This window comes from Xenia sp. Carnegie-2017, unplaced genomic scaffold, assembly GCF_021976095.1.
Source record: "Xenia sp. Carnegie-2017 unplaced genomic scaffold, XeniaSp_v1 HiC_scaffold_19, whole genome shotgun sequence".
In the NCBI taxonomy this organism is placed as follows: Eukaryota; Metazoa; Cnidaria; class Anthozoa; order Malacalcyonacea; family Xeniidae; genus Xenia; species Xenia sp. Carnegie-2017.
The window spans coordinates 7986656-8007898 of NW_025813481.1; the positions used below are offsets into that span (position 1 = coordinate 7986656).

The window sequence follows — 21243 nt, forward strand, 5'->3', positions numbered from 1 at the left end:
GAGTGTTCAATTCTAAACATACCACGCACATACAAAAGCCAAGAATTTCATCACGATAGGCTTGTTCGTGTAATTATTTCACAATTGGAATTGTATTCCTTGCATGCTGTCATTAAGAGGACAAAACAAAGTAATGTTTGTAAACGATGATCGTCCAGGTTAATAAAGTCCTGAGAAGGACTGTTTTTGTTGTTGTTGACTGACGTTTCGACAACCTTAGCGGTAGTCATCTTCAGAGTCAATCTTCAGAGTCATCTTCAGAGTCAATCTTCAGAGTCATCTTCAGAGTCAATCTTCAGAGTCATCTTCAGAGTCACTTTATTAACCTGGACGATCATCATTTACAAACATAAAACAAAGAATAATAACCAATGTGGCATGTTGTTTACTTTCACGTTGGGTTTTTTTATAATGATAGTTTAAACGGGACATTTTAGTTCAACTGAACAGCAATCTTTCAGACGAATATTAGGAGTATTACTAAGCTCTTTTACCTTTGCACACTGATGATCAACACTTGAATATAATAACATGAAATTATCGACGGCACGTGAGGAGTTAATATCCTTCCAGCTTTTTCGTGTAAAGATTGTGCTACAACAGTGATCCACAATATGTTCAGTGTTTATAAAGTCTGTTCCAAAGTCATACAATGTAAGTTTATCGTTGGGAGCCTTTTTCGTGTATCTCAGGTTGTATAAAACTTGAATGTGACGTCAAAAGCGGTGAATTTTCTTTTTAATTAAAGCAAATCCTTTGTACACGTTGTCATTTGTCCATGTTTGAATTTCCAATTTTTGTCGCATTTGCATCAAGGAAACGTGTCTCGCCTTAATTTGCATGGCTACTTTAAGTTCATACGCCCTACATGTGCATTTTTCCTTTGGCACGAGCCAAGGCAGTCTCCAATGTTACATTACATACAATTCGTTCGAGTCCAGAACTATAAAAGAAAGACATTTTTCATCAGACGGCACTTTTTTTGATTACATCAATCAATCCTAGTTTTGCTATGAAACTGCAACTTCATCAAACGAATGAACATCTACTGGGATTCATCTACTTAGTATTAAAAACAATATTTTCGGAGGAACTTTCTTTTTGCGTTGTGTTAAAATATGTTGTGCACAAATCGTGCACTAGACATGATGACATTTCACACAGCGCAGAAATGCAGGTAATGTTTTTTGTTTTGGAGAAATAGTAAAAGTGGTGAAGGTGGATAAAGTGAAAGCGAATGTGAAAAGAAACGATATCGCCATGATAGCTGTATTCCTGATGCCTGCACCTGTTTTTGACACAAAGGTACAGTGTTTCATAATTCTCTTGGTGATTGAGTATTCCATGTTCGTCTCTCCATTTTACATTGCTTGTTTACATTTGTCTGTCTGCTTCTAATTGTTCATTTGATTTCGTGCATGACATACTAAAAAGTTCAAAACTATCGAAATAAAATTATTGTTGGTTTGAGAGCAATTTATTGCTAAAATGTGCCGCATGTAAACGATGTAAAAATATATAGCTAACCAAAATATTTCTTTTAGCAAATCCTCAAGCAGCTTCTGACAAGCGACGATGAATAGTGTTCACAATTCACAAATAGTTGCAATGTTTAAATATCAACTGTAGTTATACAGTAGTCAAACAGATTCTTTTGTAATGACACTGTTAACATTCGTTTCGCATTCTATTAAATCTACTTGTTTATCGAAGTGTTTGTGTTTTATGGGCAGGTGACCAATTATTGAATTTAAACTCACTATGTCTTGAACATATATGCAGTAATGGAAACGTAGCTCACATTGCCTCATGATCGTTACCAATGGATAGTTGATAAGCATGGTGCAGCAGCGAAATGTGATGTTTGAAGACTTTATAAATGTAATTGTTGTGCTCAACAAACTTTTTGTTGTTGTACTTAAGGTGCACTTTTGCACTGCTGATACAGTATTACAAGTTATAGTCGTGTGTCAAAGAAGGCATTTAAAGTACAAAATTTACATTTACATGTGTATGTATATTTTCAAAACTGTCGGTGTAATGTGTTGTTTGACTTATACATACATGCAGTAGTGTGCTAAAATTTAAGATCGCTTCTTAAAACTATCACTATTTTGCATAAACCATGCGAGGACCGCAGAAGATTGATATAATTGATATTTATAACTATATGCACGTTTCAATTCCTATATCGAAATTAATGGTGACCATGGATTAAAATGGGATTAAAACATATGAATATAAGGATTGCCTTCCGACCCTTATATCGATCTTATGCGGTCTCTGGAAATGTTATATTTTACATCTCTTAACATTTTAACGCATTTTACATGTTACATTCAACAACTGTGCTATTATGTTACAACAAGGTATAGTTACTCCAAAGTTTCTTAATATTTGTGTTACTATCACAACAAGCAGCATAGTGATTTCAATAGCATCGACGACGTCAATCATCGATGCAACAACTCCCACATGGCACTTGTTTTATGCCCTTTAATACCATGTCATTTTTCAATATATGGCAGTCACATGGTTTCTCTATAATCTCTTTTAAGGCTTAATTTTTAACTTTTTCGTTGTTTTCAAAAGATGCTTGATGGGAAACAAACCATTTCATAGATGGTAGAGCTTATTTGACAAAATTAATATTCTTCTTCTAGAATAAGTTTGAAAAATCGCTTCACATGAAAACAGCGCTTTTTCCCATTGCTTTACCACTGATCTCTTCACTTTGGCGAATGCCATTAGTAAGTCTTTTATCTTTCTTTCTACCCCTGCGGACAACCACTCGATCTCTATATCGGTCTTTTATCGTTCCTGTTTTTTCTCTTTTCTTCGAAATTTCTCATTTAATATTTTTGTACACAGACTAATCTTTGTAATATCATACAGCATTACTAATAATCTAAGGATTAATATGTTTTATTTCTTATTATGACTACATTCCTAAGTTTCAGTATAAATGCGGTTGACTTTTGTAGAGTCAATCTTCCTCTCTTAGCCATCTCATCTTCAGATTAGTTCAGCTGATCGTCAGAATATCTTGACTTAGACTGCGGCTGTGAATATTTTACTTGTGGTTCGTATCTTAAGTATATGCAAGAGGCGTCTTCACATGAAGACATTCTGCACTGATTGACAAAGAAATTTTCACTCCACTCATCATGCAAACTGACGAGAAAATCATGAACACCAATATAACAGACATAAAACTTTTGCACAGTACTGTGATATGCACTTTGCTCCTTTAGAACTGTGGAATTTCATTGAAATATGTGAAGAGTTACTCGTTAAATAAGTACAAACTGGTAATTAACTCATGTGTACAATTGACCACTGTAAATCACACTCTAAATGTACAATCGAAACCGAATTAGACATAATCTTACATCAATGATAAAAACATGATATTCTTTGTCTCTTATCTAATTTTCTATATGGATACTACACTCATGCGAAATTCTTTACGTAAGTGCACGGAATCTCTTCATTACATTCCTGAAAGTCCTTATGAGGAGAAAATTTTAGTTTTAAATTATGATCTTATCAAACAGAGCTTTTTAAACGACAGCAGACTTTCTAAAACAATTTATGAATTTCACTTCGAGGTATCAGCGTTTTTGCTATTTTTAAAATGCTCCCGTCTTTACAACCAGTGGCGTCATATTGTAAAACGAGAATTTGAATTAACTAATATATTTGATGATATTTTACTAATATACGGGCAAAGATGCTTCGTTGAATAGAATAGTGCGAAATTCGCACTTCATAAACGCTTTAGTGATCAAGCATTTTAAAATACAGGGACAGGTTGCACGAAGCTTGGATAGAGTTATCCTTGTACAGTAAAATTTTCAAACTTGTAAAAAAGGTGTTTATATTTTCGTTACGACAAAGAAATTTTCTAATCTTAGAAGCAGTATTTCATTTCAGTGATTTCATTTAAAACCTCATATTTTTCCTTTTCAAGGAGTTTTTTAATCTTTTCAAAAAATTTGCTCTCTAATGGATAACGCTATCCTCGCGCTTCGTGCATCCGACCCCAGTTTATTAGAAGTTGTCCAGTTCGTCGTCCTGGTTGATATAATCCTGTGAGTGTAGGTGTTAATAGGACAGAACATGAACATACCAATATTGGCCTCTCCAATTATTAAGCTGGCAATGTGATTTATAGTCTACATAAATACAGCCTCAACCCCTCTTTCCGTTTGTAATTGGTCGTTTTAAGACCCAATTTGATGTAAAATAGCTACTGTGCATAACAGTTGCCCAATGAAAACATTACCGTAAACATGTGTTTAATCTTTGATCAAAGCTCAATACATCAAAAAATGCAGAAAAAAGCTTGTGAATAACTGCACTTTGGTAAAATTACATCATAGCTGAGAGATAAACAAATGTATGAATGAATGAACAGGAGTTCCATGCTGTTGCCATGACGACAAAGTCTTCACAAATAGTTTGTTGACGGCCATTTATCATTTTAATTTGGTAAAACAGCACTGAGAATACAATAAAAATTTACAGAGAATGAGGTTATATAAAGGTTTAAACGCGTTAAACCGACACAGTTAGATTTAGTGTGTTTCAAGTTCACTGAAAGTCAAACTTTTAGTTAGAGGAAAAAATCATGAAGAACGATTGTACCAGCTTTCCTCGCAATTGTTTTGCTTGGTCCTGCCTGTGTGTGCGGTAAGTACAATGAAATTTTACTAAACTGAAGGATGAAAAACCTGCTTTACGCTGGAAGTGTCGGATAGAAATGTTACAGAATTAGAAAAGTTTCGAAGATATCAAAGGTTCACGGTAAACTTCAAGTAGTGTCAATATTCAAACCTACGGCATGGGACGTATTTGCAACAAAGCATTACCCACAGTAATAATTTAATATAAGTTAACGAAAAACGTAAACTTATGATAAAAAATAAAACAAATTCCTTCAAGAATAATTTTCTGCATGCAAGGAAGATTAAGGTTATCGTTTTTACTCATTTAACCAACTTAAACAACAAGTGCGTTCATTTATCTCACTTAAAGGAAGCGACAAAAACGTACTGATTGCATTCCCTCCTACTGACCAACTCGCTAACTGTTTTCATAATAAATCCTCTTTTCATTTATACCCGTGATCATTTTTACCAATTGTACTTAGTTTCATTTACCAACTCGCTAACTGTTTTCATAATAAATCCTCTTTTCATTTATACCCGTGATCATTTTTACCAATTGTACTTAGTTTCATTTACTAAACCTTTTCTTACAGCGCGATATTACTATGACAAGGCTGATGACGCGGTTTTCTCCGAAGATGAACTGATAAATCCACACCCAGGTCATTACTGCTCCTTACTTAATGTAACTATAATCAGACAGAGAGCACATGTCTATATAAAAATCAAAGCTAATTTATTCGGACCATTCTAATTAGCGATTTTAATTTGAAGAGAAATTAGTTTGTCACACCTGAATATATGAATATTTACCCCACCCCACCAGGCACCCAATCAACGTTCTAGCTTCGCCCCTGCAGCCATGCATACTTAGTCTACCCCTTAATTCATGGCTAAGCTGGCACCCCACCACGCACCCAATCAACGTTCTAGCTTCGCCTCTGCAGCCATGCATATTTAGTCTACCCCTTGATTTATGGCGAAGCTCGCATACATTTGAAAAAAATTTTTGTCTTTTGAAGCTAGTTCTTTTTTTGAAACATGGAATTGAAATCAGAAAACGATTTTCTAGAGTAAATTCCGCCAACATTAAACATGCCATGCACACTTCACAGGTGGTTTACACATCAATTTCTGATTGGTCAGAGAGCAGAGCAGCTCCGTAAAGAGCAGCTAGAGCAACTGTGGAAAAAATATAGGATGAAAACTAAAAATGAAGATCACCCATTGCGCAATCTTCTTTCGAAAACCAGAACAACTAATTGGAATCGTAGACTAAGAATTGAACAAAAAAGCCACCTTCTTTTGAACAATTCTAGAACTTTTAGTACAGAATTACCTTTAAAGTGGTTATATCACGAATTTTAGCCCCCCTTTTTTATTAGCTAAATTGAAAGACCTTGTTTCAGTGATTTTAAATCTGCAATTATAATTGAAATTGGATTGGTGAAAGTGATTTTACGGACGTTCAAAGTCCCGATTTTCAGCATTTTTTTTGCGAACTTTTTGATCGGTATGCTAATGACCGATCAAAAAGGTCCTTAACCTCTCAGTAGTTGCACCAATTTGTTTTAATGGTTTACTCTTGTTTCAATCCATTAAACTGCATGTCAACTTATATAGTGCATCCATGTATCTCCTATTTGGTTTTCATCTAGGCATATTTCCTGACCATTCCAAACTCAGCAAAGAAGGTCAACAGTCTCTACAGTGCACAAGTTAAAGACTATTCCATCATCGCCCCTCTGATGGTATGTAACCTGTTGTGTTACCACTTGGATATGCTTTCCGAATAAAGTGGTAAACACAAGCAGGTAAAGGCCGAGTATTCCTCCCATAGACCCATCATCAACCATCTGTATACACAGCTCTCAAGTACCTGAAGTAAATAAAAAGGTTGGACTAATTATTGTTGATGAAACAATGTTGATTATAACATTGTTTCTCATACAATTTACAATCTTACATATTTAATGATTGTGATGCTTGGCGGCGATAAGCACGTCCATTCCTATCTCTCAATAGTGGCCCGACGTTTTCAAGGACAGCCTCATGAACTAAAGGCCCAAATTTGACGTGCTGTGTTATGCATGATATTTTCTCAATGCTGCTATCGAATGTCATTTTCTGCAAAGCTGGTCCATTTCTTACAGCATCTGTACTCTAATGCGCCTTCTAACAAATCGGTATGACAGCATTGACAATTACACCTGAAACGTGGGAGCATTCTGGTTTATAAAGTAACTTTATGTATATTACAAACAGGAGAAAACAACAACTTACCATTCACCAAGTGGAATTACGCCATCACTTCGTTGTTCTAATGTCGCAGGGAGAATTCCATCGGGATCATCTGGAGTATGAAATTCATCATCACCATCTCGTGCTAGCGGTTCATCGTCATATGCGAAGTCGTTTAAATGCTCGACATAACCCACGGATTCCGAGCTCGCATCAGATACGCATTCAGACATCGAATTCGAATTATCTGAGCACTGATTTGAGGCCATACTTTCCGGACAACTTGTTTTTTAATAGGCTAGATTATAGAATACCCGTCCACTTACTACAAATCCAATTTTTAATGGATACGCGGATGCGCGGTCAGCAGTTAACAGTGCGGGCTACGGTTTGTAGTCCATACACGGTTATGCGGTCAGTGATAATTAAATCGTCACTGCGTATCCACGTATCCGCGTATCCACTAAAAAACATAGCTTCAACTATCTTTCTTTATATAGGTAATAGTCGTCTTATCTTATGCCTCGTTCTTTAAACTCGTCACTGCGTATCCACGTATCCGCGTATCCACTAAAAAACATACCTTCAACTAACTTTCTTTATATAGGTACTAGTCCTCTTATCTTATGCCTCGTTCTTTAAACTCGTCACTGCGTATCCACGTATCCGCGTATCCACTAAAAAACATAGCTTCAACTATCTTTCTTTATATAGGTACTAGTCCTCTTATCTACTAGTCCTCTTATGCCTCGTTCTTTAAACTCGTCACTGCGTATCCACGTATCCGCGTATCCACTAAAAAACATAGCTTCAACTAACTTTCTTTATATAGGTACTAGTCCTCTTATCTTATGCCTCGTTCTTTAAACTCGTCACTGCGTATCCACGTATCCGCAGAATTAAAAGGGTGCCTTTAGAAATTGGACGGGTATTCTATAATTGCTCCTTTTAATATTTTATTGAAAATACTATCATTATTTGTTTTTAAGACAAGAAAAACGACAACAAAATCACCTTCTATAATATAATATTATATTGACGGAAACAGACGTGTTCAACTATCTACGTCACAAGTATCAATATGGCGTCGTAAAAAATTCGCAAAAAATACCCGACTTTGGAGGCAAAATTAAGCAACTTATATTTATCTGTTTAAGTCCAGCGACATGTCATAATTCTTCAAATAATCCAAATTTTCAATTAAGCTCATAAAAAAGGGGGGCTAAAATTCGTGATATAACCACTTTAAATATTTTTAATTTAAAGCAGACCTTTAGATTCTCCTTTGTATTTTATATTTCATATTTCATATAGTCATTTCATAGAAATCATATTATATATTAAATACTTTTAGAGAAAATGTAATAGGTAATGAACTCGTTAAATTCTGTTGTTAATACTGCAAGAGAAATTTTAAAAAACATAAATTATTAATCACGTGATTATCTCAGTTTACCCATTTACAAACTTAATCTTAGTTTATCCATTTACAAATTTTAGGGAGTTCCTGCAGTGCTGTAATACCAAAATTCAGAATAGATTGTGGTTATTCAGAAATAACACGCGAGGAAATTAAAGGCTGTCCTAGCGTATCAAAGAGACTTGTCAGAAACAACCAAAGACGAGATCAGAAGCAGGGTAGCCTCCGCTTTACAATTGCCCTCTATACGTGACAACAACTTGACAAAGGACGAACAACAAGCACTCAAACGACTAAAACACCACAACAACATCGTCATTTAACCAGCAGACAAAGGACGCGTGACTGTGGTCATGGACAGGAATGATTACTTCCACAAAATGGACACCCTTGTTAACGACTGACAAACGTACGAACAACTCAAACGAGACCCAACACCATCACTAGTACGCAAACTTAACAGCAAAATCTTCTCTATGAGAAAATCTAACATTATATCTGAACGTATTTACTATCGACTTAGATGTTCAGTACCACAACCACCCAGACTATACGGACTACCAAAACTTCACAAACCACAAATACCCAAGCGACCAATTGTATCATTCTGTGGTTCGTCTACTTACGAACTCTCAAAATACTTGACTGACATACTGCAATCACTTACAAGCAAATCAAAACACAAGCTACAATCCACTGAAACTTTCATTAAAAAACTGTGCACTATACAAATACCTGACAACTATATACTAGTGTCTTTTGATGTGAAATCACTGTTCACCAGTATTCCACTTAATCTGGCACTTACTTCTTCAAAAACCCTCATTACAAACACCACGGACGTACTGCCATTTCCGACAGAAGACATTATGGAGCTACTGGAGCTCTGCCTCACCTCGACTTACTTCCAGTACAAAGGTACACACTGCAAACAAATTACATGGAGCAGCAATGGGCTCAACCGTTTCTGTTGTAGTTGCTGAAATTGTAATGCAATCTATAGAGGAACGGGCGCTCACGACTTACAAACATGCACTACCTTTTTGGTTCCGCTACGTAGATGACACAATCACAGCACTACATGCAGACGAGATTGATGACTTTCACACTCACATCAACAAACAGAGGAGCCACATACAATTTACCAAAGATGTCGAAGAAAACGGAACGCTTCCTTTTCTCGACTGTTTGGTAAAACATGACAATCAAAAACTACGAACAACAGTTTATCGCAAGCCAACACATACTGACCGACTACTAGACCAATCATCTTACAACCCTACATCACACAAAGCCACCACAATCAGAACATTAACAAGACGTGCACAAATCATATGTGATTAACCGGACGCTCTACACAACGAAAACAACTATCTCAAACGTGTTTTTCATAAAAACAACTATAACTCTGACTTTATCAAACGCAACACTTACAAACCCAACGAACCCAGCGAAACGAACAACTCGGTGACAACAGCAACGATACCTTACACTAAAGGTACGTCTGAGACTATCTCGCGTATCTTACGACCATACAACATACGTGTCGCACATAAACCAATCACAACGTTACGACAAGTACTAACGAACATAAAGGACAGAAAACAACCCAACGAACGACAAGGTGCAATTTACAAAATAAAATGTTCCGACTGCCACGCCTCCCATATCGGCGAAACTGGCAGGAACTTAAACATAAGACTTACTGAACACAAACGAGCTACTAAGAAACAAGACAAAACTAATCACATTGCCGAACATCACCGAATCACAAAGCACAACATTGACTGGGACTCGGCAAAATTCATTACTTACGGTACTGACTATAGAAAACGGCTTGCATTAGAAAGTTGGTATACCAACTTGGAACAAGCCCCCCTGAACAGATCACAGCAATTACCGGCACCTTACAAACGACTTATTCACAATACAAACCAAACGATCAACTAAAAACATTACACTTCACACTAGTTCAGAATGACAATACACAATTGACACCCAAACATTACAACTAAAAACATAATACCTAAATCACACATCACAGCTAAAAACATTTCACTTCACACTAATTCATAATGACAATACACAATTGACACCCACACATTTCCTGTACACACAATACAATGACGTAAGAACCAGATAAGAAATACGGCTAACCTAATGTTTTCTCCTCATTTGACTCTGAAGATGACTACCGCTAAGGTTGTTGAAACGTTAGTCAACAACAACAAAAACAGTCCTTCTCAGGACTATACCAACCTGGACGATCTACATTTACAAACATGTTATTAAGCGCCATGTTGTATAAGATTCATTTGAAAGCGATGCTTAAAATGGCGACTGTGAAAGAATCTTGGCAGGTAATGAAATAAATAACAGGCTCATTACGGACGTATAAGGCCAACCTTTTGCGCAAAAATTATATTTTAGTTGAACTCAAATAATATTATATAATAAGGGATATTTTAGTTGAACTCAAAAGTAGAACTTTCAGACCAAAAATAGAAGTATGACATGACTAACCTTTGAATATTTTATGGAGTGCGGTGTTTGAAATTAAATGAAGATATGATCTTCGCACTTTGCTGGACAATTTAAGCAATCGTCTCAGGACCTGAAAAAATCAGGTGACTCAACGGGGTTCGAACCCATGACCTCTGCGGTGCCGGTGCAGTGCTCTGACCAACTGAGCTATGAAGTCACACAGTTTCTCATGAGAAAACATAAGCCCAACAATATTGACCTGCTCACCACTGTGTGACTTCATAGCTCAGTTGGTCAGAGCACTGCACCGGCACCGCAGAGGTCATAAGTTCGAATCCCGTTGAGTCACCTGATTTTTTCAGGTCCTGAGACGATTGCTTAAATTGTCCAGCAAAGTGCGAAGATCATATCTTCATTTAATGACTAACCTTTGTTCGTTTGAATATGACACTTGAGCATTCTAACATCATCAACATCCATGACGCTACCGAAAAATTCAGACAATCTTTCAAAACTTGCATTTAAACAACAAGTGGTATATAAACCCCAATATATTCACGCGTTGAAAAGTCTGTTTCGTGCAAAGTCATAACATACGAGTTTATCGTTGGGAGTCTTTGCCAGGTTTCTCAGATTGCGCAATACTTGTATGTGACGTCAAGAAAGGTAAGACTTTTCTTCTTGAAGCTATTTGCTTATATGTTGACGTTCGTCCACGTTTAAATTGTCTTTTACTTGCGTCAACTTGCATCAAGGAAACATTTCTGACTTGCATGGCCCTTGTTTAAATTTATAAGCCTCCAATTCATTTTTCCTCTGGCATAAATGTATGGGTGTCTTTAGGTTGTTTGGGTCGAGAACTAGAAAAAAGAGTGTTTGTTCAGAAGTTTTGTTTTTAACTAAATCAATCAATCCTACTCTTGGCTATATGAAACTGCAAGATCGCTACACCTAATTGAAATACATCTTCAATTGTAAAACCTCTCTTTCAACTGGTATAGGACTAAACATAAATTAACATTTTCAAAAGGATGTAATTTTCATTAAGATGGTACAATAAATTATAAAAAGTAACAAAACTGTAATATCACAAAATGCATAAATCCAATATCCGCAAAAGCACCAGAATTAACTTAAAAAAATCTCTGCACGTGTTTCCTGTAGGGCCAATAAGTATAATAGCTGAACGTCAGAGACATTTTATCTCGCATTGAAATGCTTCATATAGTTAACATTAGAACAAAGACGTTTAACCACTGACCTTGAGCACATACATACATGCGAATACGGACAGGCACGTGCAAACTGAACACTATTTCCCCCATCGTTTTAAATTCATGTTATCTAGAGATGACAAGTTTATATTTCGTAAACATAATGCTGCATTTTCCAATACTGTCTTATAAATCATTTGTAATGTAATTATTCATAACGAACTCTTACTTGCTGCATGGTATAGTTTTGTTTACGTTCCAAATATATCTGTTGCTTATTCTTTATGTACATTGGTCTATCCGCTGTCATCCACTTGACATCTTGCACGAAAGAATAAAAAAGAATAGCTACGAAAACTGTAAAAAATTCCAAATAAATTCAACAAACGAAATCGTGTAATTTCAGGCAATGATTCCTTTTTGCTTTTTCATTGCAAAAATCCTTCAAAATGTATAACTCTTAAGTACTTCAAACATCAATCCCATAATGAATTGTAGTGACACGTAAAAAACGAAGAACATCTTATGTCTTTCGAAAATGGCTGAACGTGATAAATCACAGTCTTTTCATGCAAAACCCAAACTGAAAGTATTTTCTTGACGGCGCGTTTAAAAGTTAAACCTATACTAGCTACCGAGCTTCTGGGTGTAAAACTTTTGCAAGTATCGGAAAATTTATTAATATAAAAACGTTGATTGAAAGTGACATGTATCAGATCATAAATTCACAATGTCGAACAATACCGTTCAAAATAAATTAATAAAGGATAAATAGCTATGCAACCGACACAGTCAAATTTCAGTTGTGTGTTCAGTTCGCTACAAGTCAACTTTTAAAATTCAGCAATAAGTGTAAGAAACATTAGACTACTAATTATAAATGCACAATAGAAAAGAAAAACATGTCAATCATACGTCAGTAAAATATACATATCGAAGGCGAAGACATCTTGTTTATTCGGTCAAATAAGATTTGTGAGTATATATTTCGAACGATCATTAAAATAATTATGAAGACATTTGCACCAACTTTCCTCACAATCGTTTTACTTGATTTGGCCTACGTGTTTGGTAAGTACTTTGAAATTTTACCTATACTGCAGCATTGAATGCCTGCTGGGCTGTAAGGAGGTACAATGAACAACCTTAGTTATTTAGAAGTATACAATATAGTAATTTTTTAAAATTTTACATGGTTATCCTCCAGTTACGAAGAAGGTCCGCTGTATTAACCTTAAATTTAAATCTGTTGCAAAATTTAACAAAATTCTTCTGCACGCAATGATCTACTGGGGTCTATGCCTGACAACTTGGTAGAAATTTTTAAAGACAATATCTATTTTGGAATAGCGTTATTGTAAAATAAATTTTACGTTCCTAGACATGCTAATAAGCGATATATTTGGCATGACAACGAGCCGAAATATTTGGCAAAACATTCAAGTATTGTTCACTTCATTCTTTTTTTTTTAAAAAAACGTAAGCAAAATGTGTTGTTTTTATGCAAAAACGATGCCCACAAAATACATTTGTATTGCTCTAAAACGCTGAAAAGGGCATTTTCAAGGCTCTGAAATTCAAAATTTCTCAGGGAAGATGCCTCAGTCCCCACCCCCCAGGTGCGGAGCGTCTCCAAGTTTTATGACTGATGTTCAAAAAATCCTAGATCCGCCCCTGGCTGGTTTCACATGTATATCACATGTATGTCGTTAAACACATGACTATAGAGTGTTCATCATTAAAGCCATGTTGGAAATGCATAAAAATGAAAAGTATTCATGTTAATTTCATAGTCTGGTTGAGCATTGACATTAAAATTTGGCGATTTTTACTGTTACTATAAAGGTAAAAAGCACCAGAACATATTAAGCTATGTAGACTTTCATAGCGTCGAGAAAGCAAAACAAAGCAGTTTGTGTTAAGCAAACATATGGAAAAACTGTGGTACTGTATAGTAAAGTGAACCACGATACATTAAGGTACACTAAGGTGCACACATCTACAAATAAGCCAATGTAGAATTGCAGGCAGTATATATTCAATCACTTCTCCCAAAATACAGGTATATAACGTGCATATCAAGGAATCAACACTAATTCTTTGTTATCCAAAATTTAAACTTTAAGACATTTAATTTCAAATCTTCCTTGACTATCTTAAACAATGCTAGTTCACCATAAATACCACCATATGTACATATCTATCTTCACTTGACTATCTTAAACAATGCTAGTTCACCATAAATACCACCATATGTACATATCAATCTTCACTTGACTATTTTAAACAATGCCACCATATGTATATCTATCTTCCTTGACTATCTTAAACTTTAAAGTTCACCATAAATACCACCATATGTACATATCTATCTTCACTTGACTATCTTAAACAATGCTAGTTCACCATAAATACCACTATATGTACATATCTACCTTCAGCAATTCTACATAACATTGATATCTGATAGATATTTATTTTATTCTAGCTGGCTTTTGCAATTCAGTGAAACCAACCTTTAGAGTATAAATTAGGTCCCTCAGGAATCAATGAAGAGAGAATTACCGGCTAAGGCTGTTGTTATGACAGGATGCATAAGAACGCTTACAACTGTTATTATCCAAGTAATTACTTAATCTTCATAAGAACTTTATATTCAATCAAAAAGAGATTTTCACATTTTGACTCTGAAGATGACTACCGCTAAGGTTGTTAAAACGTCAGTCAACACCAACAACAACAGTCCTTCTCAGGACTATATACCAAACTGGACGATCTACATTTACAAACATGTAACGATTCTCCCGGGTTCACACCATTTAGTTAAATCTTTTTAATGTTTCAAAGTTTCGTGAAATCACATACAAACAGAACAAATTTCGAGCCACATAGTGGTTCTATATGGATTTTTACTTATATCTAGCTAATACTTGCCATGTTGTTAGCAAATAAAAAAAGAAAGGATTGTGGTTGGTGGAATAACTAAGCCAATGTGAAAGTAAAGGATGTTGCTATGATAGCAGCATTCTGATGTCAATACAACTGTTTTCACGAATAGGATTTTTATTATTTCTGCTGTGATTGAAACAGTAAATAAGCAGATCCATAGGATTTGGTCCTGCTATGTATATTTCATATCACCAACATTATTCATTTCTTTAAAAAGTTGTTTCTGGTGAGTGAACACACAAAAATTTCATAACAGGATAGTTTGCAAGTCTGGCTATGCTACTAGCACTGGATTGAGTGTTTCTTATTTTTCTTTGTGTTTGATATTTGTTATTTCTCTTTGTGATTAATTATTTCTTATTTCTCTTTGTAGTTGAGTATTTCTTATTTCTCTTTGTGATTGAGTATTTCTTATTTCTCTTTGTGATTGAGTGTTTATTTCTGTTTGTGATTGAGTGTTTCTTATTTCTCTTTGTGATTGAGTGTTTCTTATTTCTCTTTGTGATTGAGTGTTTTTTATTTATCTTTGTAATTGAGTATTTCTTATTTCTCTTTGTAAATATTTCTCTTTGTGGTTCAGTGTTTCTTATTTCTCTTTGTGATTGAGTATTTCTTATTTCTCTTAGTGATTGAGTGTTTCGTATTTCTCTTAGTGATTGAGTGTTTCTTATTTATCTTAGTGATTGAGTGTTTCTTATTTCTCTTTGTTATTGAGTGTTTCTTATTTCTCTTTGTGATTGAGTGTTTCTTATTTATCTGTGTGATTGAGTGTTTCTTATTTATCTTAGTGATTGAGTGTTTCTTATTTCTCTTTGTGATTGAGTGTTTCTTATTTCTCTTAGTGATTGAGTGTTTCTTATTTCTCTTAGTGATTGAGTGCTTCTTATTTATCTTAGTGATTGAGTGTTTCTTATTTATCTTAGTGATTGAGTGTTTCTTATTTATCTTAGTGATTGAGTGTTTCTTATTTATCTTAGTGATTGAGTGTTTCTTATTTATCTTAGTGATTGAGTGTTTCTTATTTCTCTTTGTGATTGAGTGTGTCTTATTTCTCTTTGTGATTGAGTGTTTCTTATTTCTCTTTGTGATTGAGTATTTCTTATTTCTCTTTGTGGTTGAGTATTTCTTATTTCTCTTTGTGGTTGAGTATTTCTTATTTCTCGTTGTGGTTGAGTGTTTGTTATTTCTCTTTGTGGTTTTGTGGTTCAGTGTTTCTTATTTCTCTTTGTGGTTCAGTGTTTCTTATTTCTCTTTGTGATTGAGTATTTCTTATTTCTCTTTGTGGTTCAGTGTTTCTCATTTCTCTTTGTGATTGTTTCTTATTTCTCTTTTTGATTGAGTGTTTCAAGTTTTTTCTGTCTCAATCTTACATTGCAAGCTTACATTTTTCAGTATGCTTTTGTACTTGGAATTGTTAAAGAAACTGTGTGAGAGACTTCCAGACGCTTTCAGTTGATTTTCTGCATGAATGATGATTTACCAGAAATTCCAACTTTCAAAAATTTGGAGAGCAATTTATCGCTCGCCACTGCAAACATGACAACAACATAAAAGTCAGCGCACACTTACAGAAAATTACCGAAAGCCATCAACTGCTCTTTGCAAAAATACTCCCGAGAGAGAAAATAAATAAAGAAATCAAAAACTATAATAACAAAAGACGTATAATCTACCTCATATAAATAAAATAGTGGCGTGAAACTAATTTACCTTTTCCTTTTAGGACGTGATCCCACTGTAAAAACTCTGATAGTTATAGCTCTACGTTTATTCTGCTATATCTTAGCTTGCACGTTTGTGCTCTACATGTGCTAATAATGAAGTCTAGCCTTAGTGAATGTCAATCATATATATAACATAACGGAAGTTTATAGCGCTAATTATGTGCATATATTACACCAACCAAATAGAGATTTTGGTAAACATGAACATTAATATTAATAACAGTTTAGTTTGATAAACTCGACAATAATAGGATTGTCACATTAACTATGCTTGTAGTTCTCTTCTATATTCTTTTGTCGCGGCATTGGTATAGCATTCGCGTTGCATTAAATTTTTTGGTTTATGATGCGTTTGTATTTTTTGGGAGAGTGTTCAATTCTAAACATACGCACGTACAAAAAGCCCAAGAATTTCATCACGGTAGGCTTGTTCGTGTAATTATTCCACAAATGGAATTGCATTCCTTGCATGCTGTCATTCAGAGGTTAAAACAAAGTAATGATAGGTTAAACGGGACATTTTAGTTCAACTGAACAGCAAACTTTCAGACAAATATTAGGAGTATTACTAAGCTCTTTTACCTTTGCACACTGATGATCGACACTTGAATATAATAGCATGAAATTATCGACGGCAAGTGAGGAGTTAACCGCCTTCCAGCTTTTTTCTATAGTCAAAGTCTCAATTTAAGTTTATCGTTGGGAACCTTTTTCGTGTATCTCAGGTTGTATAAAACTTTGTACACGTTGTCATTTGTCCATGTTTGAATTTCCAATTTTTGTCGCATTTGCATCAAGGAAACGTGTCTCGCCTTAATTTACATGGCTACTTTAAGTTCATACGCCCTACATGTGTATTTTTCCTTTGGCACGAGCCAAGGGCAGTCTCCAATGTTACATTACATACAATTCGTTCGAGTCCAGAACTATGAAAGAAAGATATTTTTCATTAGACTGCACTTCTCTTTTTGATTAATCAATCAATCCTAGTTTTGGCTATGAAACTGCAACTTCATCAAACAACATGACATCTTCAATTGTAAAATCTCTCGCTCATTCAACCCGCGTGGGAGTTCACATAAATTAGCATTCTCAGAGAGTAATTTTTTAATTAAAATTCAACCTCTCACTGCGCATGCAGTGCTGATCTTGAACACATTTACTGGGATTCATCTACTTAGTATTAAAAACAATATTTTCGGAGGAACTTTCTTTTTGCGTTGTGTTAAAATATGTTGTGCACAAATCGTGCACTAGACATGATGACATTTCACACAGCGCAGAAATGCAGGTAATGTTTTTTGTTTTGGAGAAATAGTAAAAGTGGTGAAGGTGGATAAAGTGAAAGCGAATGTGAAAAGAAACGATATCGCCTGATGGCTGTGCCTGCCTGTTTTGACACAAAGGTACAGTGTTTCATAATTCTCTGGGTGATTGAGTATTCCATGTTCGTCTCTCCATTGTACATTGCGTGTTTACATTTGTCTGTCTGCTTGTCATTTTTCATTTGATTTCGTGCATGACTAACTAAAAATTTCAAAACTATCGAAATAAAATTATTGTTGGTTTGAGAGCAATTTATTGCTAAAATGTGCCGCATGTAAACGATGTGAAAATATATAGCTAACCAAAGTTTTTCTTTTAGCAAATGCTCAAACAGCTTCTGACAAGCGACGATGAATAGTAGTCACAATTCACAAATAGTTGCAGTGTATAAATATGAACTGTTGCTGTACAGTAGTCAAACAGATACTTTTGTAATGACACTGTTAACATTTGTTTCGCATTCTATTAAATCTACTTGTTTATCGAAGTGTTTGTGTTTTATGGGCAGGTGACCCAACTATTAAATTTAAACGCACTATGTCTTGAACATATATGCAGTAATGGAAACGTAGCTCACATTGCCTCATGATCGTTACCAATGGATAGTTGATAAGCATGGTGCAGCAGCGAAATGTGACGTTTAAAGACTTCATAAATGTAATTGTTCTGCTCAACAAACTTTTTGTTGCACTTAAGGTGCACTTTTGCCCTGCTGATACAGTATTACAAGTTATAGTCGTGTGTCAAAGAAGGCTTTCAAAGTACAAAATTTACATTTACATGTGTATGTATATTTTCAAAACTGTCGGTGTAATGTGTTGTTTGACTTATACATACATGCAGTAGTGTGCTAAAATTTAAGATCGCTTCTTAAAACTATCACTATTTTGCATAAACCATGCGAGGACCGCAGAAGATTGATATAATTGATATTCATGACTATATGCACGTTTCAATTCCTATATCGAAATTAACGGTGATCATGGATTAAAATGGGATTAAGATACATGAATATAAGGATTGCCTTCCGACCCTTATCGATCTTATGCGGTCTCTGGAAATGTTATATTTTACATCTCTTAACATTTTAACGCATTTTACATGTTACATTCAACAACTGTGCTATTATGTTACAACAAGGTATAGTTACTCCAAAGTTTCTTAATATTTGTGTTACTATCACAACAAGCAGCATAGTGATTTCAATAGCATCGACGACGTCATCGATGCTGCTCTCCCACATGGCACTTTTTTATGCCCTTTAATACCATGTCATTTTTCAATATATGGCAGTTACATGGTTTTCTCTATAATCTCTTTAAGGCTTAATTTTAACTTTTTCGTTATTATTTTCAAAGATGCTTGATGGGGAAACAAACCATTTCATAGATGGTAGAGCTTATTTGACAAAATTAATATTCTTCTTCTAAGGTAAGTTTGAAAAATCGCTTCACATGAAAACAGCTTTTTCCATTGCTTTACCACTGATCTCTTCACTTTGGCGAATGCCATTAGTAAGTCTTTTATCTTTCTTTCTACCCCCGCGACAACCTCGATCTCTATATCGGTCTTTATCGTTCCTGTTTTTTCTCTTTTCTTCGAATTTCTCATTTAATATTTTGTACACAGACTAATCTTTGTAATATCATACGGCATACTAATAATCTAAGGATTAATATGTTTTATTTCTTATTATGACTACATTCCTAAGTTTCCATATAAATGCGGTTGACTTTTGTAGAGTCAATCTTCCTCTCTTGGCCATCTCATCTTCAGATTAGTTCAGCTGATCGTCAGAATATCTTGACTTAGACTGCGAGCTGTGAATATTTTACTTGTGGTTCGTATCTTAAGTATATATGCAGAGGCGTCTTCATGAAGACATTCTGCACTGTTGATTGACAAAGAAAATTTCCTCTACTCATCATGCAAACTGACGAGAAAATCATAATGAACACCGATATAACAGACGCAAAACTTTTGCACAATTGCTGTGATACACTTTGCTCTTTAGAACTGTGGAATTTCATTGAAATATGTGAAGAGTTACTCGTTAAATAAGTTACAAACTGGTAATTAAGACTCATGTGTCACAATTGACCACTGTAAATAACACTCTATACAATCGAAACCGATTAGACAATCTTACATCAATGATGGCAAAACATGATATTCTTTGTCTCTTATCTAATTTTTCTATATGGATACTACACTCATGCGAAATTCTTGTAAGTGCACGGAATCTCTTCATTACATTCTGAAAGTCCTTATGAGGAGAAAATTTTCGTTTTAAATTATGGTCTTATCAAACAGAGCTTTTAAACGACAGCAGACTTTCTAAAACAATTTATGAATTTCACGAGGTATCAGCGTTTTTGCTATTTTAAAATGCTCCCGTCTTTACAACCAGTGGCGTCATATTGTAAAACGAGAATTAACTTAATATATTTGATGATATTTTACTAATACGGGCAAAAGATGCTTCGTTGAATAGAATAGTGCGAAATTCGCACTTCATAAACAACTTTAGTGATCAAGCATTTTAAAATACAGGGACAGGTTGCACGAAGCTTGGATAGAGTTATCCTTGTACAGTAAAATTTTCAAACTTGTAAAAAAGGTGTTTATATTTTCGTTACGACAAAGAAATTTTCTAATCTTAGAAGCAGTATTTCATTTCAGTGATTGCTCATTTAAAACCTTATATTTTTCCTTTTCAAGGAGTTTTTTAATCTTTTCAAAAAATTTGCTCTCTAATGGATAACGCTATCCTCGCGCTTCGTGCATCCGACCCCAGTTTATTAGAAGTTGTCCATTTCGTCGTCCAGGTTGATATAGTCCTGAGGAGTGCAGGTGTTGATGATGACAAACCGTCAGTCAACATTAACACCAAGAGTCTTTTTGATGAGGGCACTAATCAAGACGAGAAACATCTACAAACATTTAACGATACTCCGGGGTTCAAATCATTCAAAAACAGTCTATTTTGAATTGCAAAGCTATAGTTAACCGTACCAAACATTTCGTTTGCTATGTAAAACTTCACAGTTTGCATGAGAAATTTAATAATTAACCCGATATGACTATGAACTATTTATTATGTTGTGTAAAACTGCAAAGTTTGGAAGGAGCATTGATGTTTCAATGCCAGAATTTGAATTCTACCACATAACGTGTAACAAAAATGAAACGAAAAATTCGAATTCTGATTC

The 21243-nt window shown here is 34.8% G+C and overlaps 3 long non-coding RNA genes across 3 annotated transcripts; 2 read left to right on the forward strand and 1 right to left on the reverse strand.

Moving 5' to 3' along the window:
• The first annotated feature begins 1160 nt into the window (after positions 1–1160).
• LOC124438858 lies at positions 1161–18518 on the forward strand. The gene is made up of 2 exons (XR_006946181.1): positions 1161–1305; positions 18351–18518. It is a non-coding gene; the product is annotated as an uncharacterized LOC124438858 (long non-coding RNA).
• On the forward strand, positions 10566–14976 carry LOC124438859. The gene is made up of 3 exons (XR_006946182.1): positions 10566–10694; positions 14521–14656; positions 14956–14976. It is a non-coding gene; the product is annotated as an uncharacterized LOC124438859 (long non-coding RNA).
• On the reverse strand, positions 10715–16782 carry LOC124438857. Its single transcript, XR_006946180.1, has 5 exons — positions 16692–16782; positions 12262–12353; positions 12080–12162; positions 11243–11678; positions 10715–10907 (listed from the first exon to the last, which is right to left on the reverse strand). It is a non-coding gene; the product is annotated as an uncharacterized LOC124438857 (long non-coding RNA).
• Positions 18519–21243: the final 2725 nt, after the last annotated feature.